At 43.4% G+C, this 27,100-nt stretch overlaps 1 protein-coding gene across 1 annotated transcript in view; it reads right to left on the bottom strand.

The window, feature by feature from the left end:
• Nucleotides 1-22,513: 22,513 nt before the first annotated feature.
• Nucleotides 22,514-27,100, bottom strand: part of POLR2D (RNA polymerase II subunit D) — a 42,349-nt gene continuing 37,762 nt past the window's right edge. The window contains exon 5 of the transcript XR_014795710.1: nucleotides 22,514-22,707. The gene's annotated coding sequence lies outside the window, so the exon portion shown is untranslated. The remainder of the gene's footprint in view (nucleotides 22,708-27,100) is intronic.

Genomic DNA, 27,100 nt, shown 5'->3' with positions numbered 1-27,100 from the left:
CTCCTGGGCGGGCGGGCGGCGCCCGCGGTGCCCGCGCTCCGCCCGGGGAGCAGCCTCGGGGCTTCCAGAGCACTCCGCCGGGTTTGAGAAAGTTCCCCTGTGGCCGGGACCCGTTTGGCTGAATGGATAGAGCGTGGGCTTGGGGACTGAAGGGTCCCCGGATCGATCCCGGTCAAGGGCATGTACCTTGGTTGCCGGCACATCCCCAGTAGGAGGTGTGCAAAAGGTGTGCAAGAGGCAGCTGATCGATGACTCTCTCTCATTGACGTTTCTAACTCTCTATCTCTCTCCCTACCTCTCTGTACAAAAACAAAAACAAAAAAAATGTATATGTATAAAAAATAAATAAATTAAAAGTCCCGGGTTGGATTCCGGTCAGGGGCGTGTACCTTGGCTGCGGGCACATCCCCACTAGAGGGTGTGCAGGAGGCAGCTGATCAATGATTCTCTCTCATCGATGTTTCTAACTCTCTGTCCCTCTCTCTTCCTCTCTGTAAAAAGTCAATAAAATATATTTTTTATTTTTTTTATTTTTTTTTAAATATATTTTATTGATTTTTTCAGAGAGGAGGAGAGAGGGATAGAGAGCCAGAAACATCGATGAGAGAGAAACATCGACCAGCTGCCTCTTGCACACCCCCTACCGGGGTTGTGTCCGCAACCAACGTACATGCCCTTGACCAGAATCGAACCTGGGACCCTTCAGTCCACAGACCGACGCTCTACCACTGAGCCAAACCGGTTTCGGCAAAATATATTTTTTAAATAAACATTCAAACCTGTAAAGAATTTTTTTAAAAAGAAAGAAAATAATTACTGATAAATACAACAACCTGAATGATTATCACAGATATTGGTTAATCAGGCACAAAAGAGGACAGTGGGTTATTCCATTTATATATGAAGTTCAGAATACAATCTCAAACCAAGCAAACTGTCTTCTAAGTTTTGGAAAGTAAATTGGAAATATGAAACAAGAATATATCTAACCGCTATATTGTACACCAGAAACTAATATAAAATAATGTTGAATGTAAACTGTACTTGAAAAAAAAAATGTTTAAAAGAATCTTTAAAATTACGTTTGACTTTAATCCTTCTAAAAATCTATAGTCTGCCGAAATAGGTTTGGCTCAGTGGATAGAGCATTGATTGGCCTACGGACTGAAGGGTCCCGGGTTTGATTCCTGTCAAGGGCATGTACCTTGGTTGCAGGCACATCCCCAGTAGGGGGTGTGCAGGAGGCAGCTGATCGATGACTCATCGATGTTTCTAACTATCCCTCTCCCTTCCTCTCTGTGAAAAAAATCAATAAAATAATATTTTTTTTAAATCTATAGTCTGAGAAATGTGAAAAAGATTTGTAGACAAACCTGTCACTGAGGTAGCATTGATGATCAAAAAAAATGGAAGCAACTTAAATGACCAACACCAGCAAATGGTTAACAACACTTCATACAACAGAATACCATGCAAACAATACCGAGTATATACTACAAAATGTTTATGATGACATCACAAATACTTATAATCTAATTTTAGTAAGGCATGAATATGAGCAACTGTAAATATTTATTTCTTAGAAATAGCTAAGAAATAAAATGGTAGTATTAAGGATGTCTGTTTACTTCAAATATGTTTTGCTTTTGTAATCACTAAGGGGGAAAGGATGTTGATTTTTTTGTTGTTGGATTTTTTTTTTTTTAACAAAATAGCAAGTACTGACATTGTATGTTGTTATTTATTATTATTTTTTATTTGCATTTTTATTTGTTAACACTTACAATATCCAATTTCCTGTATATTGTTTAACATTACACATCACTTAGGGAATCTTTCCATTTTTTCATTAGTTTGTATTAGGCTTGGAAACCACTGGTTGTTATAAATAAACTAGAGGGCCGATGCACGAAATTCATGCATGAGCAGGCCTTCCTTCCCCCGGCTGCTGGCACCGCCTTCCCTCTGGCCCCAGGACCCGGGCTTCCCTCACAGCCCGGCTTCCTCCAGATGGATGTCCGGAAGGACGTCTGGTCTAATTAGTATATTATGCTTTTATTACTATAGATATTAGGACTCTACAACTCCCCAGCTGTCAAGAGTATAGTCTTTCCCCAATTACAGGAAGACAAAGATTATAATAAACTTGAAAGCAACAGCAAAGATTTGGGAAAGCAAGAATTATACTCCAGGCTATTATTAAAAAACAAAATTTAACTGAATAAACTTTAAAGATCTATTGACTTTACTCAATGATTCATGATTTTGACAGCATCCAATATAGCAGACAGAAAGGAGCTTCAAGGAGCTATATAAAAATGAAAGATATATAGGCAGAAAGGAGTAGAAACAAGAAACTACACCAAGCAGAAAAGCAGGTTGGTTATGGCAAAGTCACTCTCCTTAGGGGTCTATCAGGCAGATTACCAAGCTAATGCCTGATTCACTAGGGTAAGAGTTCACTTCAAGGCGAGCCAAAACTATAAGTCTTGATTTGGTGACATAGGTCTTAGCATAAGTGACTCCATTTGAACCTGTTGTCTTGTTTGTAACACTAGGATATGTAAGTGAGTATATACCCTCAAAGAATATGCTAGAGGTGGGAGTGGGAGAAGCAGGCTCAGGTGGTATGGAATAACCCATTACTCAGTCAACAAACCACTTATTCATAAAACAAATAGTCCCTGCCCTTCACTTCTTCTAACTTCTGGGCACAGAATTAGCCAGATCTCAAGGAATTCCTTATAGTATAAGAGACAGTTCTAGTTCTATGTGGTAAATGTAGATCAGGCTGGCAGGAACTTGAAGGAAAGCCAGAATAGCAGGCAAGATTTCTATGGGCTTAAGAGAAGAATGTGGATGAGAAACCAAGATGGCAACATAGATTAACATCTGAACTTGCTGCCTCGCACAACAACTTCAAAACTACAACTAAAAGACAAAACGAACATCATCCAGAACCACAGGAAAGCTGGTTGAGTGGAAATTCTACAGCTAGAATGAAAGAGAAAAGCACACTGAGACTCAGGAGCTGCAGAAGTACAGTGCAGAGGTACAGAGGTGCACGTGTGGAGAGGGCTGGCAATGAGGATGCGATTGTCTTTTTCAATTGGGAGGGAGACACAAGCTTCCGACTGTGCTGAACACCAGTTCGAGGCGAGACTCTGAAGACCCAGACTCGTACGGGGAGAAACTGGACTGCCTGGCATGGGGCAGAACTCAAGGGTGGCTTTCTCTCAGAGGTGCTTGCAGCAATTACTAAGGGACACTGAGACCCAGGGGCCCCTTAGGGCAGGGCTGAGGATCAGCCATAGCTGTTTGCTCCTCCCTTTTGATCCTCTGAGACCCCACACCACCCAAGCTGTGTGCAGAGACTTTTGCATATGAATGGCCTGGCCATTTGCAATCTAAGATTACCTAACTGAAGCTGGGTCAGAGAGACCCAGAACATCCAAAAAAAAGGCCCAAAGCCCCACAGCAGCTTGCAATGCTTCACAGCTGGGCCTCATCTGGGCACCTCCAAACCCCAAACAAAGAAGAGGAATCTTTAGATCTCTCTGTAGCTCCTGTTTGGTGGCCTCAGGCAGATGCTAAATTTGCACTTCTTGGAGATCCAAGAGCCAGTGTACCCAGGATCAGAGTAGTACTATCCAGATTACAACTCCTCAGATCCATAAGGGACACACTCAGGGGCAGACTCAGTGAGCACCAAAGCCCCACTGAAGCAAGTTCTGCCCCATAAGGGTGTCTCCAGCACAGAGGTTCTCTCATCATAGACACAGCTGATCCTCATAGCCAGTTGGCCTAGAGGTCAATTCCTCCCAGTGATACCAACAACAATCAATGCTTAACTACAACAACACTGTGCACAGAGCCCACAAAGGATTGCACCAAGAATGTCCACCTCAGGTAATTGGGGAAGCTGAGCCACTAGGCTCTATAGGACACCTAGCACACAAAACCACTCTGTCAACACAGGGAAGCAGCCAAAATGTGAAGACAAAGAAACAGGTCACAAATGACAAAAATGAAGGAAAGCAAACTACTGGATCTAGAGTTCAAAACCACGGTTATAAGGTTACTCAAGAAACTTCTAGAAATTGCTGATAAATTTAGCAAGACAATCGAGGATATGAAATAGGCTTACAAGTCCAGGAAGTACAGAAAACCCCAAAGAAGAGAAATCTAAAGAGGACCACACCAAGACATATAATGAAAATGCCAAGAGCAAAAGATAAAGAGAGAATATTAAAAGCGGCGAGAGAGAAAAACAGTTACTTACAAGGGAGTAGCCATACGATTGTCAGCTGATTTCTCAACAGAAACTATGCAGGCCAAATGGGAGTGGCAAGAAATATTCAAAGTGAGGAATATCAAGAACCTACAACCAAGATTACTTTACCCAGCAAAGCTATCATTCAGAATTAAAGGTCAGATAAAGAGCTTCACAGATAAGAAAAAGCTAAAGTTCATCACTGCCAATCAGTATTATATGAAATGCTGAAAGGTATTCTTTAAAAAGAGGAAAAAGAAGAAAAAGGTAAAGATAAAAATTATGAACAAATACATATCTATCAACAAGTGAATCTAAAAATGAAGTGAATAGCCAAAACTGGTTTGACTCAGTGGATAGAGCGTCGGCCTGTGGACTGAAAGGTCCCAGGTTCTATTCCGGTCAAAGGCATGTACATTGGTTGCGGGCACATCCCCAGTAGGGAGTGTGCAGAAGGCAGCTGATTGATGTTTCTCTTTCATTGATGTTTCTAACACTCTATCCCACTTCCTTCCTTTCTATAAACAAATGAATAAAATATATTTTAAAATAAAAATCAGCCGAAACCGGTTTGGCTCAATGGATAGAGTGTCGGCTTGGAGACTGAAGGGTCCCGGGTTCGATTCCGGTCAAGGGCATGTACCTTGGTTGCGGACTTATCCCCAGTGGGGGGTGTGCAAGAGGCAGCTGATCGATGACTCTCTCTCATCGATGTTTCTAGCTCTGTATCTCTCTCCCTTCTTCTCTGTACAAAATCAATAAAATATATATTTTTTTAATAAAAATCAAGTGAAAAAAAATCTAAACAGAATAAACTGGTGCATATAATAGAATCAGGGGCATAGAAAGTGAGTGGACTGACAATTCTCGAGTCGGGGGGAGAGGAGTGGGGGTTCAGGAAGAGACTGGACAAAAATCTTACACTTATAGATGAAGACAGTAAGGGCGGAGGGTGTTGGTGGGAACAGGGTGGAGGAGAGCTATGCAGGGGGGGGGGGAGGAACAATTGTAATAATCTGAACAATAAAGATTTATTTTTAAAAAATGAGTTGGGGGTGTTGGGGGCGTATACTCATTAGCTGTTCCTAATGAGTATACCCTTAAGTTGAGTTCTAAAGGTAAGTAGAAAAGTGACAGACAATAAGTCCATTCCTAGAGCGGCCAGGCCCAGAGCAGCCAGGTCAGGTGCGGCCAGGCCCGGAGCAGCAGCTGCCAGGCTGAGAGCGGCCAGACCCGGAGCAGCCAGGTCTGGTGCGGCCAGGCCCGAAGCAGTGGCTGCCAGGCTGGGAGCGGCCAGGCCCGGAGCAGCCGGGTCTGGTGCGGCCAGGCCCGGAGCAGCGGCTGCCAGGCTGGGAGCGGCCAGACCCGGAGCAGCCAGATCTGGTGTGGCCAGGCCCGAAGCAGCGGTTGCCAGGCTGGGAGCGGCCAGGCCCGGAGCAGCAGCTGCCAGGCTGGGAGCGGCCAGGCCCGGAGCAGCAGCTGCCAGGTTGGGAGCGGCGAGGTCCAGAGCAGCCGGGTTGGGTGCAGCCAGGCCTAGAGCAGCAGCTGCCAGGCGGCCGGGCCTGGAGCAGCCGGGCCCAGAGCAGCCGGGTCGGGTGCGGCCAGGCCTGGAGCAGCAGCCAAGTCCAGAGCAACTAGGTCGGGAGCGGCAGTGACCAGAACTGGAGCAGCTGGTTGTGGAACGAACCAGAGCAACAGAGGCCAGGCCCGGAGCAGCCAGGCCCGGAACAGCTCGCTCCTCGCCTGACCCTGCCCTATGGATGCCTCTCAGACATGGCTGGAAACTTTTGTGGGAACTTGAGGGTCTGCTGAATCAAGTGATGAAGGCTTAGATCTGGATGTGTTGAGTTAGTATAGGGCTGGGGTGTTGATCTGTGAGTGCCTTGGGTGGGGCCTGGATGAGGCTGGTTGACCTATTTGGAAATGTCTTTTGTGTGAAATGTATCATTGGGCATGTGGAGGTATTATTGATATGAGAAAATGCTAAGTAACTGATTTACTATCTGAAAAGGGATTTACTATCGAGGAAAGGGAGGGAGGAAGAGACTGAACATAAACTGCACCTATGGATGAGGACAATGGGGGATGGGGAGGGGGCGGAGGGTGGGGTGGGAACCTGGTGGAGGGGGGAAGAAATGAGGAACCTTTGTAATAATATGAACAATAAAGATTGATTTTAAAAAAAATTAAAAAAAAATAAGTCCATTCCTAGATATAGCTATAAGAGGTAAGGAAGGCACTCAAGCACATTAAAGTGTCTCAGCCCTTTAGAACCCTTAAAATGTGCTGAACTGCAGGATCAACCTATAAAGCCATCATAAAATGTCATCATAAAAAATGTATTATATTTCATGCACCTCTCAAAATCACCAATTTAATCATAGGCTACTCACACCCCTAATCTCACCTGTCCTTCTGGGAAATTTTTTAATTGATTAGGAAATACACTACCAGTATGCAAATAGCAATAATCTATATTCTATGGAATTTTATATGTGATTTACTGCCTTTAAAAAGATTATTTAGGCCCTAACCGGTTTGGCTCAGTGGATAGAGCATTGGCTGGCAGACTAAAGGGTCCCAGGTTCTATTCTGGTTAAGGGCATGTACCTTGGTTGCGGGCACATCCCAAATAGGGGGTGTGCAGGAGTCAGCTGGTTGATGTTTCTCTCTCATTGATTTTTCTAACTATTTATGTTAGGGGTGTCGAACTCAATCAGAGAAGGGGCCAAAATCTAAAATCCAGCCTAAATCGCGGGCCGAATGGTTTACTGAACAGTCACAAAATGACAATGTCATAAACTGACAGCGGAGTGCAGTGATGACAGCGCGGTGCAGACCACATTGCAAGGCCTGGTGGGCTGGATTTGGCCCGAGGGCCTTGTGTTTGACACATGTGATTTATGTCTTGAGAGGCCAGGGCAGGGTGAGGCGAACTCCTGACTAGAACCCTGACTCTACTGTGGGACAGGGCGGAGTTATCCTCCATTTTGTTTAACTGGACGCTGGCCTCACCCAACCAATCAGGGTCAGCCAAAGCAGTAACATCACCACCAGTGTTAAACCCCTGGACTTGAAATTCGCTCTCTGGTTCGCCATGCTGTAGGTGTGAGTGGGACAGAGCCCATGTTAACATGGAACAGGCTCTGTTGTTAATTGCATCGGACTTGGCTCCCTGATGGTCTTTGGGGAACCACGGAATCTCGAACAACATTTGGTGTCTCGCCCTGAATTTTCCGGGAGTTCCAAGATTTTGAGGGACCCCAAATTCGGAAAGCCTCATTGACTGCATTGAGTGTCTGTGTGCTTGTGGTAGCTGGCTCTGAAGAGACACAGGATCTCTGTTGGTGGTGCCATTAAGGACTACGGGCCAGAGAGTGGGAGACATACCCAATCTCTCTCGGGGAAGTCGGTGTGTGAGCACGCTGGTGTGCAGGAGACCAGCGTGAGCTGAGGTCTCAAATGTGGGAAAGGGAGCCTTTCCCAGGCCTGATTTTGGTGTCGGCAGGCGGCACGGCGCCCCCAGATAGAGCCGGCAAAGCGAAGCCGGCGTGGCAGTGCAGGGGGCCCCTGGCGATGTGGGGTCAGAGGGGGGGCTTCCACAGGGCTCTGTCTGCACCTTCGAGCGCGGCTGGGAAGCGGCAGCAGCAGCAGCCTAGCTCTGAGGCCCGGGCTGGCATGGTGGCACAGGGGTCCCCCGGGCGGCATCGGGTCCGGGAGAAGAGGCCTCAAGGGCGAATTTCTGTGCTCTTGTACAGGCGGGAGAGAAGTGGCCCTCTCCCAAGTCTGGTTTTAAATTGAAATGTTGCTGTTGAGCGCCCTCTTGTTGGTTGTTGTGATTTCCTGTGTTGTGGAGGTCCGGAATGGCCATGGCAGACTTGTTCTAGGGGGTGGCCTTTCAATGTCGGAGGGCCACCGGTCGGCGTGAGGCCGTCGTTTGGTTTTGCTTCCATGGAGTTGGAAGACTGTTCTCCGGTCCTCTGTCTGTTTCTGTGTTTTTTGTTCGTATGTTTGTATAAGTAAAGGTTTCAGTTTGCTCTTGTTTGTAAATTTGCTACTCTCTCCCCCGAGAGCAGGCAGGAGGCGGGGGAGGAGAGACATTTGGCTATTCAATGTGAAAACCACTCCCCAAGAAAGTTTTTATGCATCGGGGATTTCTGTGCTCATGTAAAGCAAAAGGGCTGGTTCAAAACGACTGAGCATAGTTTTGGGCTGTGCTTAAACTCTTTTCTGTGTACAGAATGAGCTTAAAGATGGTGCAGATGAACTGGGAGATAAATTAAAGCTGGTTTCCCAAGGGATTTTAAGCAGCTTTTGAAATTCCTGCCCTGAGGCAGGTAAACAAAAAATAAATAACAGGTTTATTGAAGTGTTGATCCAAGTATGCCTTGCATGAAGTCTAGAGAATTGCATTAAAAATGTAAAAGTATTATTGATTTGGGAAATGCTAAGTATTTGATTTGCTACCTGAAAAAGTTAATGGAGGAAGGGGTGGCATGCCCTTCCCCCAGCTTCAGGAAGGCAAGTTCCTGCCTTCAGCCATGCTTAAAGAATGTGTTCATTTGCATTTGAATAGCTGAACATGGCTCCTTTGAAATCAACTTTCTGCCGGTAGTCATTTTTTAAAAAAGGTGATTTAAATTTATTCTTAAAAATATAAAAGTTTAGAGAGAAACCAAGATGGCGGCATAGGGTAGATACCCGAATGCAGCCTACCACAACAAATTTGAATTTAGAACTGGAAAACAGGGGAGGCATTGCCCTGAAGCACCAGACAGCTAGCTGAGAGGAGGCTCTGCCATCTGGGAAGGAGAAAGAAGGCACGCTGAACCTCAGGAATTGTGAATGTATGGAGAACTGTGTGCACGAAAAGGCACTGGCTTACTCGGAGAGAAAGGGCCAGACCGAGATTGCTGCTGGCTTACACCTGGTGCGCAGAGAGGGCGGACAGCTAACGCGAGGCTGGCTTTCTTGTTTGAGAAGAAAACAGAATCACCCTATTGCTCTGATAGAGGGCCTCAGACAGGGAGAGGCCAGACTGTCAGGCAGCGGGCAGAGATCTCTTGGAGGTGTGTGAAGCCAGAGGCCATTACTGCGGGACTTGGGGAGAAGCCCAAGGGAAAACAAAGTTTGTCCACGCCAACCCGAGACTCCGCCCCATCTGTGGCTGAGCACAGAAGCTCTCCCAGAGGCTGGCTTTCTCTAAGGAGGGACTGGCCGGAATCCAAAGCTTGTCTGCGCCTTTACCAAAGAGGTGCGTGCGCCTGCAACCAATCTTCCGAAATTCTCCACAAACTTTTCTAAGGCGAGACTGACAGGGAACCAAAGATTGTGTGCGCCACTCCGAGTCCCCGTCCCATCCAAGCAGAGTACAGAAGCCTTCCTAGCTGAGACACTGCTGATCCTCACAGCCAATTGGCTTGGAGATCAATGCTTCCCAGTGATAATAACAACAAGCAAGGCTGAACAACAAGACTGCACACACAGCCCACAAAGGGCTACACCAAGACTGTCCACCGCAGGTAACTGGGAAGGCTGTGCTACTGGGCTCTACCAGAACACCTAGCACACAAAACTATTCCATCAAATCAGGAAACAACTAAAATGCAGACAAGAGGAAGGACACAAAGGAAGGAGATAGAGGAAAAGAAAATATTGGACATTGAGTTCAAAACTACAGTTATAAGGTTATTCAACAATATCCTAAAAAAGGCTGATAAAATAAATGAGACCTATGAGGATATGAAAAGGGAGGAACTAGAAATAATAAGGGATCAACTAGAAATGAAGAAAACATTGTCTGAAATAAAAAAATATTACACAGAGTCCTAAAAACAGACTGGAAGATCGCAAGAATCAAGACAAAGATTTAGAACACAAAGAGCCAGAGGACACTCCTCTGCAGAAGGGAGAAGATAAGAGAATCCAGAAAGTTGAAGATAGTGTAAGAAACCTCTAGGACAATTTCAAGTGAACCAACATCAGAATTATGGGGATTCCAGAAGAAGAGAGAGAGCAAGATACCGAAAGAATACTGGAAGAAATAGTGACAGAAAACTTCCCCCACCTGGGGAAAGAAATAGACTTACAAGTCCAGGAAGCACACAGAACCCCAAACAAGAGGAATCCAAGGAGGACCACACCAAGACACATCATAATTAAAATGCCAAGAGCAAAAGACAAAGAGAGAATATTAAAAGCAGCAAGAGAAAAGCAGGTAGTTACCTATAAAGGAGCACCCATAGGATTGTCAGCTGATTTCTCAACAGAAACCATGCAGGCCAGACGGGAATGGCAAGAAATATTCAAGGTGATGAATAACAAGAACCTACAGCCAAAAATACTCTACCCAGCAAAGGTATCACTCAGAATCAAAGGACAGATAAAGAGCTTCACAAATAAAAAAAAGCTAAAAGAGTTCGTCACCACCAAACCAGAATTATATGAATTGCTGAAGGGGGTTATTTAGGAAGAGGAAGAAGATAAAGATAAAATTATGATCAACAAATACGTAACTATCAACAAGTGAATCTAAAAACCAAGGGAATTAAAAAATCTGATGAACAATATTAACTGTTGAATATAATAGAATCAGAGGTATGGAAGGGCAGTGGACTGACAAATCTCGGGGAAAAGGGGAGAGGAGGGTGCTGGAAAAGACTGAACATAAACTGTGCACCTATGGATGAGGACAATGGGGGTGGGGAAAGGACAGAGGGTGGGGTGGGAACCTGGTGGAGGGCAGCAATTGAGGGGGGGGAAGAGGATCACATTTGTAATAATCTGAACGATAAAGATTTATTTTAAATAAATAAATGAATAAACTAAAATATATATATAAAATTTTATTAATGAGAAGTTGCTGGATGTTTGGCTTGTGAGCTCTGAACATTTTGGGATTGGGATATGCTTAAAGAATGTGGTTTCCTTTTTTTAAACATATATTTTATTGATTTTTTACAGAGAGGAAAGAGAATGATAGAGAGTTAGAAACATCGATGAGAGAGAATCATCGAGCAGCTGCCTCTTGCACACCCCTTACTGGAGATGTGCCCACAACCAAGATACATGCCCTTGCCTGGAATCGAACCCAGGACTTTCCACTCCGCAAGCCAACACTCTATCCACTGAGCCAAACCGGTCCCAGCAAGAATGTGGTTTCTTGTTCAAATTAAAATCTTAGTTTGTATTTGGAATTTAAAATCTGTGATAAGAAGTTGAAACTATGAGGAGAGGTTCGGGGTGGCAGGAGAGTGCAAGACTATTTGCTCTCCTGCAAAGAGATTATTCAGTGCTTTGTTTGAAAATTATAAAAAGTTCACAGGGAAATGCTGATCTTGGCCAAATTGGGTGAAAAAATGTGTGGCCAGGTCTGTTGCTGAAACTTCTCGCTAAGTAAGCAGGATGTGGGAGGAGGAAGAGACATAAAAAAGTAAAATTTAAATTTGCCTCATAAAAATCTAGAGGACAGAATTGAAGCTCTTAATTGATTATATCTTGTATTTTTCTTATTAATCTGGGAAATGCAAAATATATTCGACTTGCCAGTTTTAAAAGTTCAAAGTATAAATTAAATTGGGAGGAGTTAATTGCGGTAACTAAATGCCTAGATTACAAATAAGAGACAAGAGCCTGGAGAGAGATATTAGAATGTTATATGGAGGCTGAACTGTATTACATGTGTTAAAAAATAAGCAGTAATGATCAAAGATCTCAAGGATTGATTTGTTCTCATTTGTCAGATGAGGAATCTATGTGATGCTTACACTTAAAAAAATTATTTTAAGTCAGTGATGCAGTATTTTTTTGAAGTCAGTTTTTCTGAAGTGATGTTTTAATGTAACATGTACAACTTTTATATTTGATCTGTTTTATTTATGCCATTGTTGTTGTCATTTGTAATTACATTGTAAGCTTGAATTTGGGCTTGTACTTGCATCTTGTATGTAACCAATACATACATTCAGTTGTTTAAACTTTGGGAATCATTTTTGGTTTCAGTCATGTGTGTCTACTTTATAGCTTTAAGTAGACTTCATCACAAAGGTTTATAATTTATTTAGAATTGTGTTAAAACAATGTGAAAATAATTATTTGTATGATTGAACCCCCCGCGACTGCTTGGACAATTTTCACTGATGTTCTGTGGGGAAGAGTTGGAGGAGGGCTTAGAGATGCAGATAAATCTGTATCTGTAGGAAAAATGTGGCATTTTACATTTCAAGCGGCTGGAGGCCTGGGAACAGGGTACTGGACCTGCTCCCTCCTCCCTTGCCTTTTCTATAAGATTTGAGGCAAGTTTATGTATTTTTGAAGGATATAGAAAGAAGGTTTGGAAGTTAAGTTAAAATTATAAAAGGCCAGCAACTAAAGGAAGGAATTAGTATGCTTATTGTAGAAAGCAGGGTAACCTTACAAGTGAGACCATACCTGTTTCACTGGGGTAGCCTATTCAGTCTTGACAGAGCCAACAGGACCTGTACATCAGTCCAGGGAGCCTCCTTGGACATCAAAGAAGGTCTGTGGACCTTGTAAGGAACATGTATTGAGGGAACACAGCTGCTGAACTTGACCAAAGTGGAACAATGGGCCTTTGAGGAGCTAAAGAAGGCTCTCGTCTCAGCACCTGCCCTAGCCTTGCCAGATGTCACGAAGCCCTTCCACCTCTACGTGAGTGAGGTAAGAGGCATTGCCAAAGGGGTTCTCACTCAGACTCTAGATCCCTGGAAGAGACCTGTTGCCTATCTGTCTAAGAGGCTAGACCCTGTGGCAGCAGGGTGGCCAGCGTGCTTCCAGGCAGTGACCACCACAGCACTGCTGGTGAAGGAGGCAGTTGGGCCAGGAGCTAACCCTGATGGGTGTCTAACACCAGAATCAGTGCCAAGCTCTTCTCCTGGACCAGCCCTGTGTCCGGTTTCATAAGACTCTGACCATCAACCCAGCCAGCCTGCTTCCAGATGATGGAGGAACCCATTCATGACTGCACAGAGGTAACAGACGACAAGGTACAGTTCTTGAAAGCAGTAAGAGAAAAACAGATAGCTATCTACAAGGGAGTACCCATATGATTGTCAGTTGATTTCTTTTTTAAAAAAATTTTCTTTTATTTATTTATTTTTTTACAGGAAGGGAGAGGGATAGAATTAGAAACATTAATGAGAGAGAAACATCAATCAGCTGCCTCCTGCACCCCCCGCCCCCCACTGGGGATGTGCCTGCAACCAAGGTACATGCCCTTGATAGGAATCAAACATGGGACCCTTGCCAAAACCGGTTTGGCTCAGCGGTAGAGCGTCGGTCTGCGGACTGAAAGGTCCCAGGTTTGATTCCGGTCAAGGGCATGTACATTGGTTGCGGGCATATCTCCGGTAGGGGGTGTGCAAGAGGCACCTGGTCGATGTTTCTCATCGACGTTTCTAGCTCTCTATCCTTCTCTCTTCCTCTCTGTAAAAAATCAATAAAATATATATTAAAAAAACAAAACAAAACAAAACAAAAAAACATGGGACCCTTGAGTCTGCAGGCTGACGCTCTATCCACTGAGCCAAACTGGTTAGGGCTGTCAACTGATTTCATAACAGAAACTATGCAGGCCAGAAGGGCTTGGCAAGAAATATACAAAGTGATGAATACCAAGAACCTACAACCAAGATTACTCTACCCAGCAAAGCTATCATTCAGAATTGAAGGTCAGATAAAGAGCTTCACAAACAAGAAAAAGCTAAAGGAGTTCACCACCAAAACAGAATTATATGAAATGCTGAAAGGTATTCTTTAAGAAGAGGAGGAAGAAGAAAAAGGTAAAGGTAAAAATTATGAACAACAAAAAAAAAAATTATGAACAACACAGTGACAATGCAAACATATCTATCAACAAATGAATCTAAAAAGTGAATAAAAAATCTGAAGAACAGAATAAACTGGTGTATAGAATACCGTGTTTCCCCGAAAATAAAACATCCTCCGAAAATAAGACCTACTTACAGGTTTCCTTCTGAGTGAAATATAAGGCATCCCCGAGAAAATAAGGCCCCCCTAGGCTCTGTCTCAGAATGAAAATTAATTTACCATAATCAGAAAAATGATTCCCGCAAGAATAACGGCCTATCTCCAGACTCTTGATATTGCAATAAACAAGCCGTTCAAAGACAATTTGCGCATGGAAATTAATGACTACCTTGAAAATAGAATGGAGAGAAATCAGCGTGGAAACTTTGTGATACCTAAACTACAAGAAGTTGTGACTTGGGTGAAGAATTCATGGGAGAAAATCACTGACAGTTGCATTGCAAATGCACTGCAAGCAGGCTACCTTGACAAGAAGTACTCATTTAAAGACAGTGCTATTACTAAACATAAGAGATTTGGTCCACTGATTCTGAAAGAAATGGAGTCACAAGAAATTCACCAGGAAATTCAGGAATTGGATTGTTATGATGATGTTCCAGAAGATGATGACATGATTGTCATTGAATAAATGAGTAAATTCTTGATACTGTAGGATTCAGTTTGTCTGGTTTGTGTTGACAACTACTGTACCGTATACAGGTAATAAATTTCCTTTATTTTCATTTAACAATAAATGCGTACCGTATTCTTCTTCATGGAAAAATAAGACATCCCCTAAAAATAAGATCTAGCGCATCTTTGGGAGCAAAAATTAATATAAGACACGGTCTTATTTTCGGGGAAACAGGGTAGAATCAAGGGCATAGAAAGGGAGTGGACTGACAATTCTCGGGGGGAAGGAGTGTGGGGAGCCGGGGAAATCATTGGACAAAAGTCTTACACCTATGGATGAGGACAATGGTGGGGACAGTAGGGCATGGGATGGTGTGGGAACTGGGTGGAGGGGATCTAGGGGTGGGGAGGGGGGAGAGGTACAACTGTAATAATCTAAACAGGAAAGATTTATTCCAAATTAATTAGTTAATTAAAATAAAGTAAAAGTGTTCAAAAATCTCTTGGTCTTTAACTCTTGGAATTTTAATTATGATGCCTCTTTTGGTTCCTCTTATTTGGGACTCTGCACTTGCTGGATTGTAAATCTGTTTCTTTCGCCGAAACCGGTTTGGCTCAGTGGTAGAGCATCGGTCTGTGGACTGAAAGGTCCCAGGTTCGATTCCGGTCAAAAGCATGTACCTTGGTTGCGGGCACATCCCCAGTAGGGGGTGTGCAAGAGGCAGCTGGTCAATGTTTCTTTCTCATCGACATTTCTAGCTATCTCCCTTCCTCACTGTAAAAATTCAATAAAATGTTTTTTGTTTTTTTTGTTTTTAAAATCTGTTTCTTTCATCAGTTAGGGGAAGTTTCCTGTCATTCCTTCAAATAGGTTTTGAACATACTATTCTCTTCTTCTCCTCCTCTCCCTCCTCCTCCTTATTCCTCCCTCCTCCTCCCTTCTACTCCTCCTTCCTCCCTTCTCCCTCCTCCTCCATCTTCCTCCCTCCTCCTCCTTCTTCCTCCCTCCTCCTTCCTCCAACTTCTCCCTCTTCCTCCTTCCTCACCCCTCTCCTTCTTTTCTTCTTTCTTCTGCTTGAAGGTGTCCCAGAGGTTCCTTACACTTTGGATTTTCTTCTTTTTGGGTGTTTTTTGCTTCCTCATATTCCAAATAGGTTATTTGAATCTCAAAATCATCTACTCTACTGTCGAAACCCTGTACATTATTCTTTATTTTAGTTTGTGTCTGAATTTCAGTTAATTTCTGACTAGTCCTTTAGCATGTCTTTGACATTCCAAGATCCTTGAAAGCCTCATGAAGTCCCTTGAGTAAGCTTATAACTATTGTTTTGAACTCTGTATCCAGGAGTTTGTTTCCATTTCCTTCATTTGTAACATGTTATTTTGGCTGTTTCTCTGTGTTAGTTTCTGTGTATTAGGAAGAGTTGCTATGTCTCCTGGAACTGGTAGAGTACCTTGTGTAATAGGTGTCCCGTAGGGCCCAGTGACTCAGCCTCCCCAGTCACCTGGGCTGGGCACTCTAGGTGTAGCTCTGTGTGGGTTGAGTGCAGAGTTTTGTAGTTGAGCCTCAATTGATTGCTGTTGGCATCACTGGGAGGAACTGACCTCCAGGCCAATTGACTGTGAGGACCCACTGTGTCTACACAGGAAGATCTGTTGCCCAGGAGACAGCCTATGGAGCAGGGCTTGCTTCAGTGGGGTTTTAATGCTCACTGAGTCTGCCCTTGCATGTGTTGCTTGTGGGTGTGTAGAGCTGTAATATGCTGTGGTCTGAAGCTGTCCACCAGGTGCACTGGCTCTGGGGCCTCCAGGGAGGCACAAAGACAGCCTCTGCCTAGGGCAACTCAGCAGGAATTACAGAGGGATATGTAGATGACTGCTACTTGTGTTTGGCTTAGGACTGTCCAGGGGAGGCCCAGCTGTGATATAAGTGGGCTGGTGCAATCAGTGGGTCTTGGGCTTTTTATTGATAAGTTTGGAGCATGCTGACACCAGCTGCAGCTTGTTTGAGAGATCTTAGGAAAGTCTAAATCCTAAGCCAGGGCAGGCTACTCATATGGAAAAGCTGCTGAAAACAGGTTGAGCAGGGCTGCCAATTGGATTGGACAGGGCCTCGGGGAATCACCAGGGCAGTGAACAATGTGAGCCTGGCTAATGAGACTCAGGATATGGCTGAGAGTCAGCCCTGCAAGAGGAGAGCGCCCAGCACAGGAACAAGGATCCCTGCAAACCCGTCTGGGGGAACTCCACCCCCAAGTTCCTGCCCTGATGCCAGACAATCCAGTTCCTCCTGTGTCTGGTCCCCCAAAGCTGCCCAGTGCTGGCACTCAGATGGATTGAGTCTGATTAAGTTCATGCACCAGCCTTTAAAAAAAAAAAAAAAAAAAATATATATATATATATATATATATATATATATATATATATATATATTATTGATTTTGTACAGAGAAGAAGGGAGAGAGATAGAGAGCTAGAACCATCGATGAGAGTCGTCAAACAGGTGCCTCTTGCACACCCCCTACTGGGGATATGCCTGCAACCAAGGTACATGCCCTTGACCGGAATCGAACCCGGGTCCCTTCAGTCCCCAAGCCAACGCTCTATCTATTGAGCCAAACCGGTTTCGGCCATGCACCAGCCTTTTAAGAGGGGCTACCTGGGGCTCCAACAGCCTCTGTGCCACTCAGGCACAATCCTTATGGTTTTTACAGCCAGTTATAGGAACTTCTCTTCCCAACTCTCGAACCCTGGGCTCGGGCTCTGGGGTGGGGCTGGGACCCCTTGCTCCTCACAGATGGCCTTCTCAGAGATAATCTCCCTCCCTGTTAGAACAGCAGCACAGGTGGTTATCGAAGCAGACGGTTCCACACCTCTGCCCTCCCATCACACTCAGTGTGCTTTCCTCTTCACTTCTTACGCTGTAGGACTTCCAATCGGCCAATGTCCAGGCAGTTCTGAATGGCAGTTCTTCTGTATTTTAGTTGTAATTTTGATGTGGTTGTGGGAGACTGTGAGTACAGGCATTTACCTATGCCACCATCTTGGTTCTCTCTGAGCATATCGCAAAGTTGTTTTTTTTGAATAAATATATTTCATTGATTTTTTTACAGGGAGGGAAAGTGATAGAGAGCTAGAAATATCAATGAGAGTCAATCAAGTAAAAGCCCTCGACCGGAATCGAACCTGGGATCTTTCAGTCCACAGGCCGACGCTGTATCCACTGAGCCAAACTGGTTAGGGCTTTTTTTTATTAATAAAATAAACATCTTTGAAGGGTGGAAGAAGGGGATAAAGGTTTGATAAATGGTAATGGAAGGAGACTTGATTTGGAGTAGTGAACACAGAATACAATATACAGATGATATGCTATAGAACTGTACACTTTAAAGCTACTGTGTTTTCCAGCGTATAAGACGACCCCCCTAATTTTACAGTTAAAACATAGGTTTAGGACTATATTTGCTGTATAAGACTACCCATGACTTCAAAGAAAAGACTTACTTTGCTGTCAACATCTGCAGGTAATTTTTGTGCAATTTTGGTCTTTTGCCCCCGATTTTCGGTTGACTTTTTTTCATTTCAAAAGTAGTCTTATATGCCGGAAAATATGGTATATAATTTTATTAACCAATGTAACCCCAATAAATTCAATGAAAAAAAGAAAAAGGGAGAGGAAAACCAAGATGGCTGCATAGGTAAACACCTAACTGCAGCCTCACACAACAATTTCAAAAAATACAACTAAAATAGCCGGGACGGGTTTGGCTCAATAGATAGAGCGTCGGCTTGGGGACTGACGGGTCCCGGGTTCGATTCCGGTCAAGGGCATGTGCCTTGGTTGCGGGCATATCCCCGGTGGGGGGTGTGCAGGAGGCAGCTAGTCAATGACTCTCTCTCATTGATGTTTCTGACTCTCTATCTCTCTCCCTTCCTCTCTGTGCAAAATCAATAAAATATATATTTTTAAAAAAATACAACTAAAATATAAAGTGGACATTATCCAGAACTACAGGAAAGTTGACTGACTGGAAATTCTACAACTAGAAGGAAAGAGAAAACCAGAAGGAAAATCAGAGGAGCTGTAAAAGCCTAAGATACGGAGACATGGTGCGCACGTGGGGAGAGGACGGAGCCGGAGAGGAGGGGAGGCTGAGTGCCTGGTTGGCGTTCCCTAGCGGGAAGGAGATAAAAGCTCCGGACTGTGCTGAATCCCAGTTCCGACTTCACTGAACTCCAGTTCTAGGCCAGATGCTGGGATCCCAGGCTCAAACAGAGGGATTCTGGGCTGTAAGGCGGAAACTCAGGGGAGCGGCGAAAGGCAGAGCCCCAGAGTCACGCACATTGCGCACAGAGGACTAACTGTTGATTGAGCCGCTGGATTGCCCTAGAGGGAAAGAGACAAAAGCTCCTGACTACACTGAACCCCACTTCCAACTGCACTGAACCCCAGTTTGGGCTCATTGGGGGAGAGACTAGACTGTCTGGTAGTGGGCAAAACTCGAGGGCACCTTTCTGTCAGAGGTGTTTGCAGCGAGTACCAAAGGACACTGAGGAACACTGAGATACAGGAACCTCATAGGCGGGGCTGACAGGAAGCCAAGGCTGTAGGCTCCACCCTGAACTCCGCCCCATCCAAGCTGAGCACAGAGGCTTTTGAATGAGGCTGTCTCTGGCATAGACGCAGCTGATCCTCACAGCCAATTGGTCTGGAGGTCAGTTCCTCCCAGTGATACCAACAACAATTAGACTTAACTACAGCCGAGACCAGTTTGGCTCAGTGGATAGAACCTGCAGACTTAAAGGTCCCGGGTTTGATTCCGGTCAAGGACATGTACCTTGGTTGTGGGCACATCCCCAGTAGAGGGTGTGCAAGAGGCGGCTGATTGATGACTCTCTCTCATCGATGTTTCTAACTCTCTATCCCTCTCCCTTCCTCTCTGTAAAAAATCAATAAATTTATTTAAAAAAAAAAAAGACAACCACAAAAGACTCTACACACAGTCCACAAAGGGGTGCACCAAGAGTGTCCACCTCAGATAACTGGGAGGCTGACCCAATGAACCATATAGGACACCTTAACACACAAAGCCATCTTACCAACTCACGGAAGCAGCAAAAATGCCGAGACAAGGAAACAGATCACAAATGAAAGAAATGGAGGACAAAAAGAGACTGGATATAGAGTTCAAAACCACGCTTATAAGGTTTTTCAAGAAATAAACAAGACCTATGAGGATATGAAAAGGGATCAACTAGAAATAAAGAATACATTGTCTGAAATAAAAAATATTATACAGAGTCCTAAAAACAGTATGGAAGATCACAAGAATCAAGTAAAAGATTTGGAAGACAAAGACCCAGAGGACACTCCTCCGCAGAAGCAAGAAGACAAGAGAATCCATAAAGTTGAAGATAGTGTAAGAAACCTCTGGGACAACTTCAAGCGAACCAACATCAGAATTATGGGGGTCCCAGAAAAAGAGAGAGAGATAAACATATTAAAAGAAATGACAAAAAACTTCCCCACCTGGGGAAAGAAATAGACTTATAAATGCAGGAAGTGCACAGAACCCCAAACAAAAGGAATCCAAAGAGGGCCACACCAAAACACATCATAATTAAAATTCCAAGAGCAAAAGACAAAGAGAGAATATTAAAAGCAGCAAGAGAAAAACAGGTAGTTAGTTACCTATAAAGGAGCACCCATACAATTGTCAGCTGATTTCTCAACAGAAACCATGCAGGCCAGACGGGAATGGCAAGAAATATTCAAGGTGATGAATAGCAAGAACCTACAGCCAAAAATACTCTACCCAGCAAAGCTATCACTCAGAATTGAAGGCCAGATAAAGAGCTTCACAAATAAAAAGAAGCTAAAAGAGTTCATCACCACCGAACCAGAATCATATGAATTGCTGAAGGGGGTTCTTTAGGAAGAGGAAGAAAATAAAGATAAAAATTATGAACAAATATATAACTATCAACAAGTGAATCTAAAAACCAAGGGAATTGAAAAAAACCTGATGAACCGAAACTGGTTTGGCTCAGTGGTAGAGCGTCGGTCTGCGGACTGAAAGGTCCCAGGTTCGATTCCGGTCAAGGGCATGTACATTGGTTGCAGGCACATCCCCGGTAGGGGGTGTGCAAGAGGCAGCTGGTCGATGTTTCTCTCTCATCGATGTTTCTAGCTCTCTATCTCTCCCCCTTCCTCTCTGTAAAAAATCAATATATTAAAAATAAAATAAATAAAAAACCCTGATAAACAGTATTAACTGTTGAATATAATAGAATCAGAGGCATGGAAGGGGAGTGGACTGATGATTCTTGGGGAAAAGGAGAGTGGGGGGTGCAGGAAGAGACTGAACATAAACTGTGTACCTATGGATGAGGACAATGGGAGGTGGTGAAAGAGCAGAGGGTGGGGTGGGAACCTGATGGAGGGTGAAAAAAATGGGGAACTTTTGTAACAATATGAACAATAAAGATTTATTAAAAAAAGAAAAAGGAATCACCCTTTGCCTGTCTTCTGTGTTCCAAATTTTTGCTTTTAGTAATGTTAGTTTTTATTTTTATTTTTTAAAAATATATTTTATTGATTTTTTACAGAGAGGAAGAGAGAGGGATAGAGACTTAGAAACATCAATGAGAGAGATTCATCGACCAGCTGCCTCTTCCACACCCCCCACTGGGGATGTGCCCCCAACCAAGGTACATGCCTTGACTGGAATTGAACCCGGGACCTTTCAGACCACAGGCCGATGCTCTATCCACTGAGCCAAACCAGTTTCGGCTAGTGATTTTAGTTTTTAAATTTACATAATCATGTCTTTTTTGTTTTTTTTCCACTCCCATCACTAAATTGAGAAAGCATTATCAAACACCTCACAATTTCAGTTCCCTCTGAACATGAACTGTTAAGTTCTCTATAAATAAAAATATATTTGGGACATGCATGACCCCAGCCCAGTATTAATATCGCTCAAGAGATAGTCTGAATTAAAAGGACACCAGTCCCTGTTCCTGACCCACCTTTAATAGAATTACAAATATGAACATTGGAAGCTTTAAAAGATGATGCATCTTGGGGTTTTGATTTGTTAGTTTGATTTTGTTCACCCTCACCTGACAATAGTTTTTCCACTGATTTTAAAAATATATATATTTTATTGATTTTTCACAGAGAGGAAGAGAGAGGGATAGACAGTAGGAAACATCGATGAGAGAGTCATCGATCAGCCACCTCTTGCACACCCCCTACTGGGGATGTGCCCACAACCAAGGTACATGCCCTTGCCCGGAATCGAACCCAGGCCAACGCTCTATCCACTGAGCCAAACCAGTGCCAGCTCCACTGATTTTTTAATTTTTATTTTTTTAACGAGAGTTGGAGAGAGAAAGATCCAGTAAGAGGGACACATTGATGACTAGTTGCCTCCTGCACACTTTCTTCCAGGGCTGAAGACTGAACCTACAAGGGAGGTATTATGTGCCCTTGTCTGGAAAATGGTCCTGGGACCGTTGCTGTGCAGGCTGTCAAGCTAACCACTGCATAATGCAAGCCAGGGTTTACGATTTTGTTTCTTAAATTCAACATACAAGTTATCAGCCCACTGAAAAGGCAAAATTAGGAAAGAGGTTCTTCCAAAAGATGTTAATCACTTTTTCACTATTTCCAGATGTTTCCTTCAAATAGCTTTCAATAGGGGGGAAGAAAAGGGGGTAATGGGGGAATAAGGACACATATGTAACACCTTAATCAATAAAGAAATTTATTAAAAAAAAAAAAAAGCCAAAACCGGTTTGGTTCAATGTATAGAGCGTCGGTCAGCAGACTGAAAGGTCCCGGGTTCGATTCCAGTCAAGGGCACACACCTTGGTTGCAGGTAGATCCACAGTGGGAGGTGTGCAAGAGGCAGCTGGTTGATGTTTCTCTCTCATCAACGTTTCTAACTCTCTATCCCTCTCAATTCCTCTCTGTGTAAAATCAATAAAATATATATTAAAACACACACACACACACACACACACACACACAAAACAAATAGCTTTAAAAATTTTTTGACATTAGTAAAGAGGTAGACTTTTAAAAATTTTTTTAAAATAAATCTTTATTGTTCAGATTACAGTTGTTCCTTTTGACCCCCATAGCTACCCTCCTCCTGTTCCCATCTCACCCTGTTCCCTTTCTTCCCCCCACACTGTACTCATCCACAGATGTACAATTTATGTTCAGTCTCATCCACACCCCCCACACCCCCACACCCCTTTCCCCCTGAGAGCTGTCAGTCCCTTTCTATGCCCGATTCTATTATATTCACCAGTTTATTCTGTTCCTTAGATCAATAATTCACTCAATTTTTAGATTCACTTATTGATAGATATGTATTTGTTGATCATAATTTTTTATATTTACCTTTTTCTTCTTCCTCCTCTTCCTAAGAATACCTTTCAGCATTTCATTTCATACTGCTTTGGTGGTGATGAACTCCTTTAGCTTTTTCTTATCTGTGAAGCTCTTTAGCTGACCTTCAATTCTGAATGTCAGCTTGGCTGGATAGAGTACTATTGGTTGTAGGTTCTGGCTGTTCCTCAATTTGAATATTTCTTGCCACTTCCATCTGGTCTGCATAGTTTCTGCTGAGAAATCAGCTGACAATCATAGGAGTTCCCTTGCAGTTAATTGTTTTTCCCTTGCTCCTTTTAATATTCTTTTTCTTTTGCTCTTAGCATTTTATTCATTTACATATTTATTTTTAAAATAAATCCAATTTTTTAAAATAAGTTTTTATTTATCATATTATTACAAATGTTCCTTCCCCCCCCCCCCACCATTGCTTTCCTCCACCAGGTTCCCACCCCACCCTCTGCCCTTTCCCCTCTCCCCATTGTCCTCATCCATAGGTGCACAGTTTATGTTCAGTCTCTTCCCAGGCCCCCCTCCCCCCTTTTCCCCAAGAATTGTCAGTTCACTCCCCTTCCATACCTCTGATTCTATTATATTCAACATTGTTCATCAGATTTTTTTAATTTCCTTGGTTTTTAGATTCACTTGTTGATAGTTACGTATTTGTTGTTCATAATATTTATCTTTGTTTACTTTCTCTTCTGAAAGAACCCCCTTCAGCAATTCATATAATTCTGGTTTGGTGGTGATGAACTCCTTTAGCTTTTTTTTATTAGTGAAGCTCTTTATCTGGCCTTCGATTCTGAGTGATAGCTTTGCTGGGTAGATTATTTTTGGCTGTAGGTTCTTGCTATTCATCACCTTGAATATTTCTTGCCATTCCCTTCTGGCCTGCATGGTTTCTGTTGAGAAGTCAGCTGACAATCGTATAGGTGCTCCTTTATAAGTTACTACCTTCTTTGCTCTTGCTTCTTTTAATATTCTCTCTTTGTCTTTTGCTCTTGGAATTTTAATAATGATGTGTCTCGGTGTGGTCCTCTTTGGATTCCTTTTGTTTGGAGTTCTGTGCGCTTCCTGGACTTGTAAGTCTAATTCTTTCACCAGGTGGGGGAAGTTTTCTGTCACTATTTCTTTCAGTATGTTTTCGATATCTTGCTCTCTCTCATCTTCTGGGACCCCCATAATTCTGATGTTGGTTCGCTTGAAGTTGTCCCAGAGGTTTCTTACATTATCTTCAATTTTCTGGATTCTCTTGCCTTCTAGCTTCTGTGGAGGAGTGTCTTCTGGCTCTTTATGTTCCAAATCTTTGACTTGATTCTTGCGATCTTCCCTTCTGTTTTTAGGACTCTGTAAAATATTTTTTATTTCAGACAATGTATTCTTTATTTCTTGTTGATCCCTTATCATTTCTTGTTGACTCCTTATTAATTCTAGTTGATCTCTTTTCATATCCTCATAGGCCTTATCCATCTTTTCTAGGAAATTCTTGAAAAACCTTATAAGCGTAGATTTGAACTCTATATCCAGACGCTTTTTGTCCTCCATTTCTTTCGTTTGTGATCTATTTTGTTGTCGCATTTCACAGTTACAGATGGGACGGGGTTTCAGGGTGGAGCCTGCAGCTTTGGCTTCCGTCAGCCCCGCCCTAAGCGGGTCCTTCAGTGCTCGCTGCCGGCGCCTCTGAGAGAAAGGTGCCCTCGATTTTCGCCTGCTGCCAAACAGTCTATGCTCTCCCACAATGAGCCTGGTATTGGGGTTCAGTTCAGTTGGAAGTGGAGTTGGAAGTGGCGTTCACAGCAGTCTGGAGCCCCAGTCTCCTTCCCGTCAGGGCAATCCCGCGGCACAGCCGACCGTCCCTTCTCTGGGGGCAGTGTGCGCACCTCCGGGACCTCCTTTCTCCACTACCCCGGGGTTCCGCCTTACAGCCCAGCTCCCTATGGCTGAGCCTGAGTCCCCGGGGTCTGGCCTAGAACTGGGGTTCAGAGCAGTCCGGGGCCCAGCACAGTCGGAGTTTTATCTCCTTTCCGCTAGGGAACGCCAGCCAGGCACTCGGCCTCCCTCCTCTCCGGCTCCTCTCCGCGCGCGCCACGTCTCCATACCTTGGGCTTTTCCAGCTCCTCCGCGCCTCCTTCTGGATTTCTCCTTGCTTCTCGCTGTAGAATTTCCAGTCAGTCAACCTTCCTGTAGTTCTGGGCAATGTCCGTTTTATATTTTAGTTTTTTTTTATTGAAATTGTTGTGTGCGGCTGCAGCTAGGTGTTCACCTGGGCGCAGCCATCTTGGATACTCTCCACACCTAGAGTCTAAATCCACTTTTTTAAAAAATATATTTTATTGATTTTTTTTTGCCCCCCTCCCTCCCTCCCCAGAGTTATATGTCCATTGGTTGTACTTATATGCATGTATACAAGTCCTTCAGTTGATCTCTTTATTTCCCCCAGATCTTCCTCCCCTCCCCACTGTAATTTGACAGTCTGCCTGTTGTTTTACTGTCTCTATATCTGTCTCTTGGTTCATCAATTTATAATGTTCTTTATCATCCACAAATGATAAAGATATTTAAAATATATTTTATTGATTTTTTACAGAGAGGAAGAGAGAGGGATAGAGAGCCAGAAACATCGATGAGAGAATCATCGATCAGCTGCTTCCTGCACAACCCCCACCGGGGATGTGCCCGCAACCGATGTACATGCCCTTGACTGGAATCGAACCTGGGACCTTTCAGTCTGCAGACCGACGCTCTAACACTGAGCCAAAAATGGTTTTGGCTGCCCTTGGCATTTTATTTTTTTTTATTTATTTATTTTTTTTTTCTTTTTCTTTTTCTTTTTTAATTTATTTTTTATTTTATTTTTATTTTTTAATAAGTTTTTATTTTTCATATTATTACAAATGTTCCTTTTTTTCCCCCCACCATTGCTCTCCTCCACCAGGTTCCCACCCCACCCTCTGCCCTTTCCCCTCTCCCCATTGTCCTCATCCATAGGTGCACAGTTTATGTTCAGTCTCTTCCCACGCCCCCCTCTCCCCTTTTCCCCAAGAATTGTCAGTTCACTCCCCTTCCATACCTCTGATTCTATTATATTCAACAGTTAATATTATTCATCAGATTTTTTTAATTTCCTTGGTTTTTAGATTCACTTGTTGATAATTACGTATTTGTTGTTCATAATTTTTATCTTTGTTTACTTTCTCTTCTGAAAGAACCCCCTTCAGCAATTCATATAATTCTGGTTTGGTGGTGATGAACTCCTTTAGCTTTTTTTTATTAGTGAAGCTCTTTATCTGGCCTTCGATTCTGAGTGATAGCTTTGCTGGGTAGATTATTTTTGGCTGTAGGTTCTTGCTATTCATCACCTTGAATATTTCTTGCCATTCCCTTCTGGCCTGCATGGTTTCTGTTGAGAAGTCAGCTGACAATCGTATAGGTGCTCCTTTATAAGTTACTACCTTCTTTGCTCTTGCTTCTTTTAATATTCTCTCTTTGTCTTTTGCTCTTGGAATTTTAATAATGATGTGTCTCGGTGTGGTCCTCTTTGGATTCCTTTTGTTTGGAGTTCTGTGCGCTTCCTGGACTTGTAAGTCTAATTCTTTCACCAGGTGGGGGAAGTTTTCTGTCACTATTTCTTTCAGTATGTTTTCGATATCTTGCTCTCTCTCATCTTCTGGGACCCCCATAATTCTGATGTTGGTTCGCTTGAAGTTGTCCCAGAGGTTTCTTACATTATCTTCAATTTTCTGGATTCTCTTGCCTTCTAGCTTCTGTGGAGGAGTGTCTTCTGGCTCTTTATGTTCCAAATCTTTGACTTGATTCTTGCGATCTTCCCTTCTGTTTTTAGGACTCTGTAAAATATTTTTTATTTCAGACAATGTATTCTTTATTTCTTGTTGATCCCTTATCATTTCTTGTTGACTCCTTATTAATTCTAGTTGATCTCTTTTCATATCCTCATAGGC

The sequence above is a fragment of the Pipistrellus hanaki genome, assembly GCF_964339955.1.
Source record: "Pipistrellus hanaki genome assembly, chromosome: 8".
NCBI lineage: Eukaryota > Metazoa > Chordata > Mammalia > Chiroptera > Vespertilionidae > Pipistrellus > Pipistrellus hanaki.
This window is presented reverse-complemented; position numbering and strand designations above follow the sequence as displayed.